We start from the raw sequence: 7484 nt of genomic DNA on the forward strand, positions 1-7484 counted from the left end.
TTATATGTTTGTATTTACTTTCCGACTTTAAAATTTGCTTACTTTTTTACTGACTTGTTTGTTAAGAATCTTAAAATATTCAAATGACAAGCAATTCCTGAAAATATGTCTTTACTACATAATTATACCGAGAAAAGTATTTTCTTGGAAATGTTTTTTTGAGATATATTAGAGGCATTATTAAGAAGGGGTATGCAGAAATTGCAGAGGTACCCGACTCAAAACTACTTTGAACGATAGGAAATCTTACAGGTTTAAGGTAGCACGAGTGTAGAACAACTCACTTTCAAGTGAGTCTTGAGTCACGACCTCATTTAAAAATTTAAAAAAGATAGATAAAATGTAGTTGTACTGCATGCAAATGTCAACCAGTGCTGCCTCACGATTGATTTCCTTATTGCTTAATGCTAGATTAAAACATTTTGTTTTTTATATCGAATTGCTTTTTTTTCTTAGCGGATTTTTGTTTTGCTTGCTATTAATGACATTCAGTTGAGCTATCTGCTTTTGATTTAGTGTCTTTATTTTGCTATTTACAATGCTATTATTTACTTATTTACATGTTTACTAACTTCTATGTAATCAATCTAAAATATGCAAATGACAAGCAATTCGTGGAAATATACCTTGACCTCATAATGATACCGAGAAAAGTATTTTGAATTTTTGGAAATGTTTTGTTAAGATAGCCTAGAGACATAGTTATGATGATGAATTTTCTGTATAAAATACATCTGTAAACATTTATGCTATACATTTGATTAATAGATGAACTGGGAAAACTTAACGTCAAAATGTGGAAACTTATTTTAACTATTTCTCTTCTCGTGGTGTTGAATGCAGGTAAGTAAATTATTACATGCGCAAGCTTTTGTATACGGTCAAAGTTGAAATTTCAAGAATAGACAGTATGCAAATTGATAACCAAAGGGCGTGATTCGTCCATTATCCATTTGTTTTAATACACATTTAATCTCTATAACAACAGGCCTAATCTAAACATAGTACGAAAGTACGTATCATGCCAATCAGAAAACATCAGCTTTCTGAGGTAGTTGTTTAATTTCGTTTCGCTGGATTTTATTAAAATATCCAAAACTGCTGCACAAAAACTGCTTTGAAATCTTTTTTAAATTTAGATCTTATTATAACCCTCTCCAACTACAAAAGCAACAACATAGACGATGTAATTAAAGACAATATTCACATTACTACTATGAATTCTAGATTATCATTTTGTTCTTTCAATCATTATTATGATCACTGAGTGAACCTCTACTAGGATTCATGAATGATCACTTGCTTGTTATGTGTCGTTGCGTGACAGCTACGGCGACATTTATGTTTAGTAAAATACGCATAATTATCATTTAAAACTTAACAAAAACCAACAAAATATGAATATTACCCTTACCCGAGACAGTAGTGTAACATAAAAAGACACTATAAAATATCAATTGGAATGGCTTAAGGAAGTTCGCTACGCAGTTTCAAAATAACAAGCTTTTCATAACACAAGTATTTATTGATAGGGGATTAATAAAGGAACCAAAAGAGCGGAAAAAATATAGGTCCGTGTGCTTGTTTTCGAGATATTAACCATTCATATTTTGGCGGGAAAATGTTCTCTCTTGATTTTTCATAGCTTTTTATTGACAAGTTGAAGTTCTCAAAAATTATTAAAAAATAACAAAGATTTTATAAGACTTTTACAGATAGCTTATAATTATACATGTAAAAGATTTATAAAAATAAAAATGGGGGTTATTGGGCCAAATTTGTTTAGGCATTCAAATGGATAAAACCAGAGGACTATGAAAATCTGACAAAAATTACAAAACATGACAAGCGAACATCCTTTACTCGATCAAAAAGACATTTAAACAAAAACAAGTAAACATACACTGAACGAATAAGTTTTCGACTTATGAGTTTGAATGTCCCTTCGGTATCTTTCGCCTCTCTTTGATCTATGACACAATATTAATAAAAAAAAAGTTGTAGGAACCGTGTCAAAAAGACAACTCTAACCTGGAACAAAATTGCGTTAAATAAAATAACGTACACAGGTAATTTGAAATATAATAATTTTGTTGTTAGGAGTACGGAATACATGTATTTAAAAATTAATAATTTTGTTGTTCACAGTACGAGTACAGAAGTGAAAATGTATCGTTATACTAAATACTTATCAAAGGTGATACATATTAAAAATAGTGAGACGAGATATAAAACAAAATAAATAAACATTGAATTACAGAAATGCATTACAAATTGTGTCAACAGGTCAAATTAACTCGAAAGTACGAATTGAGAGTACTCGCAGCTACTGAAAGCTAGTTAAAAGCCAAAAACAATTAATAATAAAAAATCATGCATCAGAGGCAATGTCAAAATAAAAGTATCGACAGGCAGTATAAAAAATATGAATGATGTTATATATAGATAAAGCAATCTCGAAATGGAAAATAAACGTGGATGTGTATGTATACATCCCAAAAACCATTTGAAAAGAATACAAATTTAGTTATGTTTTAATTTGTTGATGACAAAATCGATGTTAGTGCCAATGTAAACAATATTCAAAGATCTTATTACAACATTAATAAGATAACCTTTACTAATTAGTCTGTTTAAAGGTTCGATGAGTATACACGGATCACATAGTGATTTCCGCGCTATTAGTACAATATTACCGTAAAATTTAGGATGTTAAATACCTTCTTTTCATAAGTTATCTACAGGTACAGCCAAATTTACTAATCAAATCTTTGTATCTATGAAAGAATTTAGTAAATGTTTTAAGTAATTTATGGTAACGAAATCCCTGACTTAATAATTTACCTGTGATGCATTGATTACGAAGCATACATAATTTTTGAAAGTCCCTTTAAGAAATTCCCATTTTCCCTAATAACATTCAAAACATGACTGCACAATTTTTTAAGAGCTATTATACAAATCCATGTTGATTAAAACTTTGATTGACGAGCTTGCAAACTTAGTTAGGATGTTTGCCTAGAGCATGTGTAGAAGAGGAACGACATTCGCAACACAGCACTCTGATTTGTCTTATCTTATCGATGGGTCGCAGTCATGTTATGTCATTGATTACAAGCAACTCGTGGTGTGATTTTCACCTGGATATTTGTGGAATAATTAACCACTAATAGTAATATAAAAAAAATATGAATATACAATGTATGCATAATAAACGATTTAGATAATTATTTGTATTTGCCGAAAACTAACCTATTCCTCTATATTATTGCTGATTATTGGAACTAATTCGACTTGGATATTCATTTAATGCTTATTTATTGATTTTCAATTATTGGTTTTAATTTTATACTGGTAAAACATAACTCTTTAGGGAAAAGTAGTAAAACTTGACATTTTTGTCGTTTGTCAGTACACAAAATCGATGAAACACAAGAGAGAACGTAAGCTGTCCAATATACAAATAATCGGCACAGTACAAAAAAAAAAGAGGCTATTTTACGTGTTTTTTTTTTATTGCATATTTTTCATTTCATCTTAATATATAACCGAAATACACAAAACAAAGGGTTTTTTGTGTGCCTTAGGTTAACTTATTTATTCGCAGACTTGACTACGTTTACGTCGTAATTGACCTTTTGACCTTTAAGTATGTTCCCATGGTCATTTCTAAAGACCTCATGTGTCTATCACTAACTGTTCTCAAGTTATAATCATTTGAAAATAAGAAAAATTAAAATCCCATAGGATTCTATAGTAAACCCATCTTTTATTTATGCCCCTCAAACTATTTCTTTATAAACCCCATTACACAAACCAAACCCTGATTGCACCACTAGACATGTTAGTCTAACATATTGTGGAACCCTAAGTTAATCTGACTAATGGTTTTGGAGAACGTGTGCGGACTAGTTCAAATTTAAAAGCGGCAGAAGAAAAAGAAGAAGAGGGAATAATAATAATAAGAAGAAGAACTAAGCAAAACTGAGATGATGGAAAACACTAACCAAACGAATGGTATTTCTCGAGACTTGTGAGAAATTCCTTGACTAACCTTATTAAAATAAGACTATATTAACTGGTTGAAGTTGAATTTTGTACTGCAGATACATCACTTTTAAAGGATGAGTATTATAATGTTTCAAAGTCAAGTTTCGGACGTGACACAATATCATAAAAGTCATTGTCCAATCAAATCGTTGCATATTGTAAACAGACTGAAACTCCGCCTAATCATTGTCTCCAAATATGAATTTTCATTACAATGGTTGAAAAAATTTGCTAGGATGTCAACACAACTTTTGGTCAAATTGGATTTGTATAACAGCTCTAAATCTTTTCTTTACCATGACTATCGTGGACTGATAACCATCTTATACAATACCGATAATGATAGCTTAGATTGTATACAGCGAAACTATTTGACATATATATTGTCACTCTTCTTTATATATTACTGTCTGTATAATCTTGTAGGTAGCGGCATGTGTCGATCTTGTAGTAATTGTCCGGATAGTGAGTTAGTGAATTGTTTCGTTAGTCCATGCCTCAATCATAAATGTCCATGGAACAAAAGGTGCTGGTAAGTATACATCTGGGCTTCTTCAAAAATATGTGAGGAAATGGATATATGAAATTTACAAGCAAACAATATACGCTATTTGATTTTTTATACTGATTTTTCGTTATTTTTAACTGAAAAGTAGGGGAAGTAAAACCCTTGGAAAAATGTTTGCAGTCGCCCATTGCATCTGATGATCTTATTCCGCTGCGACCTCTGTTGTTTATAATGTCTCTTTTCGTTGAATTCAAATTTGTATGTTTCCGACTTGATATAGCTTGAAAGGTGTAAAATTTTAAGTTAACTATTTCTTGCCGAAGGCAAGTTCAAGTTAATTTTCACTTAATGAAAAAAAACTATTTAATTATCTAATTACATTCTAATTTTCTTACAATAATTCAGAAACTATTCGAATTATAATTTAGGAATGACTGTAATATTTTTTTCTGTCTATGAAGAAATAACATCAAAAATGTGGTGCACACTGAAAAACACGCGTAGCGGGTTATTTAAAAGTGTGCACCATATTTTTTAGGTTATTTCGAATAGACAGAAAAAAATGTACAGCCATTCCTTATAATCTAATTCTAAATTCCATTTTAAGGTGTAAATCATGAAAAAAACGTTGCTGGCGTCAAGGTCACATGACAAAATTATGTCTATGAGCTAAGAGATAACAAACTTTCAGCCAATTAGCTGAAGACGTGTTACATCCAAAATCTAATTATTTTGGATTGTTTTAAAAGTAACTGTAAACAGTAACACAATCAAAGGTGTTGGGTTTTTATGTCTTGCCGTCGATGCAGATATATTTATTTGGTTTTCCAGTGGTTTTGTTTTTATTTAAGTATAATTTTGGGTATAGATCTTTGCATACATTTAAGGTAGATTAACTGTATACCGCCATTTTAGATTATAAAATAGCAAATAATAATGGTCTAGTTCTTTTTTAAATCTGCAAATTTTGAGACAGATAGGCAATTAATGTTTAAGACTGTTCTCCTGAATAAAGAAAAATCAGTACTTTATTGCATTATTTAGATTGTTTTAACATATTCCAAATATTTGTGTTTGTTCGAATCAACTTTTCAACTTAGCAATTCAAGGGGAGATAACTCAATTACTAAATGTTTTTTTTAAAAGGAATGAATTTTTTACTAGTTACAAGAAAACAGGTTCACTGACAACATTTTTTATTTCTATTTTCTTAAAGCATATTATAAAACCTATCTTCTCTTATTTTGTATTTCAAAATTCTATCTCATAAATTATTTTTTCACGACTATAGCTTGAAAAAAAGAACGGTGACACCTATTTTTTATTATATTTTTGAAAAAAAGCATGGTAAGATCTATACATTAATGCAAAGTATAAGAAAATTCTATCCGAGGAAATATAAACAGATGATACACCTTAAACATCTGTCTTTTTTATATTTGATGTAGCTTTTTATAAGACCTGGTTAGCCATTCATTGCTGATTGATCTTAAACTTGGTAGTTTGTATGCTCTGGGTGTCAGGTTAAGTTTTCTGAGATCTGCTCCTCAATACCAAGGTATGACTTGATGTATAGAGTATATATCTATCAAACTTAAGTGGCATGGTATGTCTGACTTTTCATTAAATAAAAAAAAAATTCATATGATTTTGTGATACTTAGTTTTTATACATACATAATTTTTTATAAAGAGAAATAACTCAGAGTATTTAGTTTTAGAAAATGATCTATACACTTATGTGTTTCATTTTGTAGCAACTAAACGAATACGTTGACCCTAATTTTTCCGTTTATTTCATGAAGGCTTCATGGGTGCAATTTTTCATATTTTATTTGTAAATTTTATTTTTTAATTGATTTTTGTTTTTCTCTAAACAACCTTATGTATTAACAACTATTAATGTTTACATTTTAATGCATTTGTGTTAATGCAATTCGTTAATGCCTTTTCAATTTATTGTAATCTAACCAAGATATAATTTTTGTATCCTATATAACTGATATTAAGTGCCTAGTACAGCTGTTTTATTTGTATAAACTGACACCAATCTTTAACATTTCTGATTTGGTTTGTTTCAGTGAAAACTACTGTGGAGGATGTTATTACAAGTGTATCTACTGATGGTATGTCTTGTGACATGTCAACATTTATTTTCCTCTACTGACAAAAAAAAAGTATTTGAAACATTTTTCCAACCATGTATACGTACAAAAATAAAGATTTTCTTTTTCTGAAATGTATTTATTTGTTCTTTCTATTCAAATCCTTTCATCAAAGTTGATGACTTTGTTCATTTATAGTGAGTCATCGTTTGACTACGTTAACGTTTGCACCAATGTATTCATTGTATTTATTACCTATGCAAAACCTTTTAGGATTATAGCTTCCCAATAGCAACGCTTCTAAAAAGCATTAAAAATAAAACCGAACTCCAAGGTAAATTCAAAAAGGGGGGAGTCCATAAAAACTGACAAAATCAAACGTTAGACTTTATCAACCAATGGAACGAATAGAAAGCAACTGTCATGTTCCTGTTTTGGTACAGGCATTTACCGAAGAATGTATTAATAATTCATCATTTATGCGATAGGCACATAAAACAAGGAATGTGGTTAGGTTATACATGTTAACGAGCGCTCAAACCTGGTCATAAGATTGGACAATGGTGACACAACACAACATAGGAACACATTGAAAAAAGAATGTGTGTCCATGTTCTACCCGTCCGCACTATCACTGCTCCGTGAAATCTGGGTCAAAACCCTAATGAGGCAGTTTACTTCATATAATTGATGTAACCAAAAACTCACGAGAACCAAAACTTTATCCTGATACAGAAGAGAAGGACTGACGCACAGACCGGAACACATAAATCCCACCTTCTATCGTATGCCTACATATACATCAGTTGTGAATAGTTTGAC

General features: G+C 30.4%; 1 long non-coding RNA gene across 1 annotated transcript; it reads left to right on the forward strand.

The window, feature by feature from the left end:
- The first annotated feature begins 761 nt into the window (after positions 1-761).
- On the forward strand, positions 762-6754 carry LOC127729835 (uncharacterized). Its single transcript, XR_007994841.1, has 3 exons — positions 762-843; positions 4477-4582; positions 6639-6754. It is a non-coding gene; the product is annotated as an uncharacterized LOC127729835 (long non-coding RNA).
- The last annotated feature ends 730 nt before the right edge of the window (positions 6755-7484 follow it).

Source organism: Mytilus californianus, unplaced genomic scaffold, assembly GCF_021869535.1.
Source record: "Mytilus californianus isolate M0D057914Y unplaced genomic scaffold, xbMytCali1.0.p SCAF_2, whole genome shotgun sequence".
Lineage (NCBI taxonomy): Eukaryota > Metazoa > Mollusca > Bivalvia > Mytilida > Mytilidae > Mytilus > Mytilus californianus.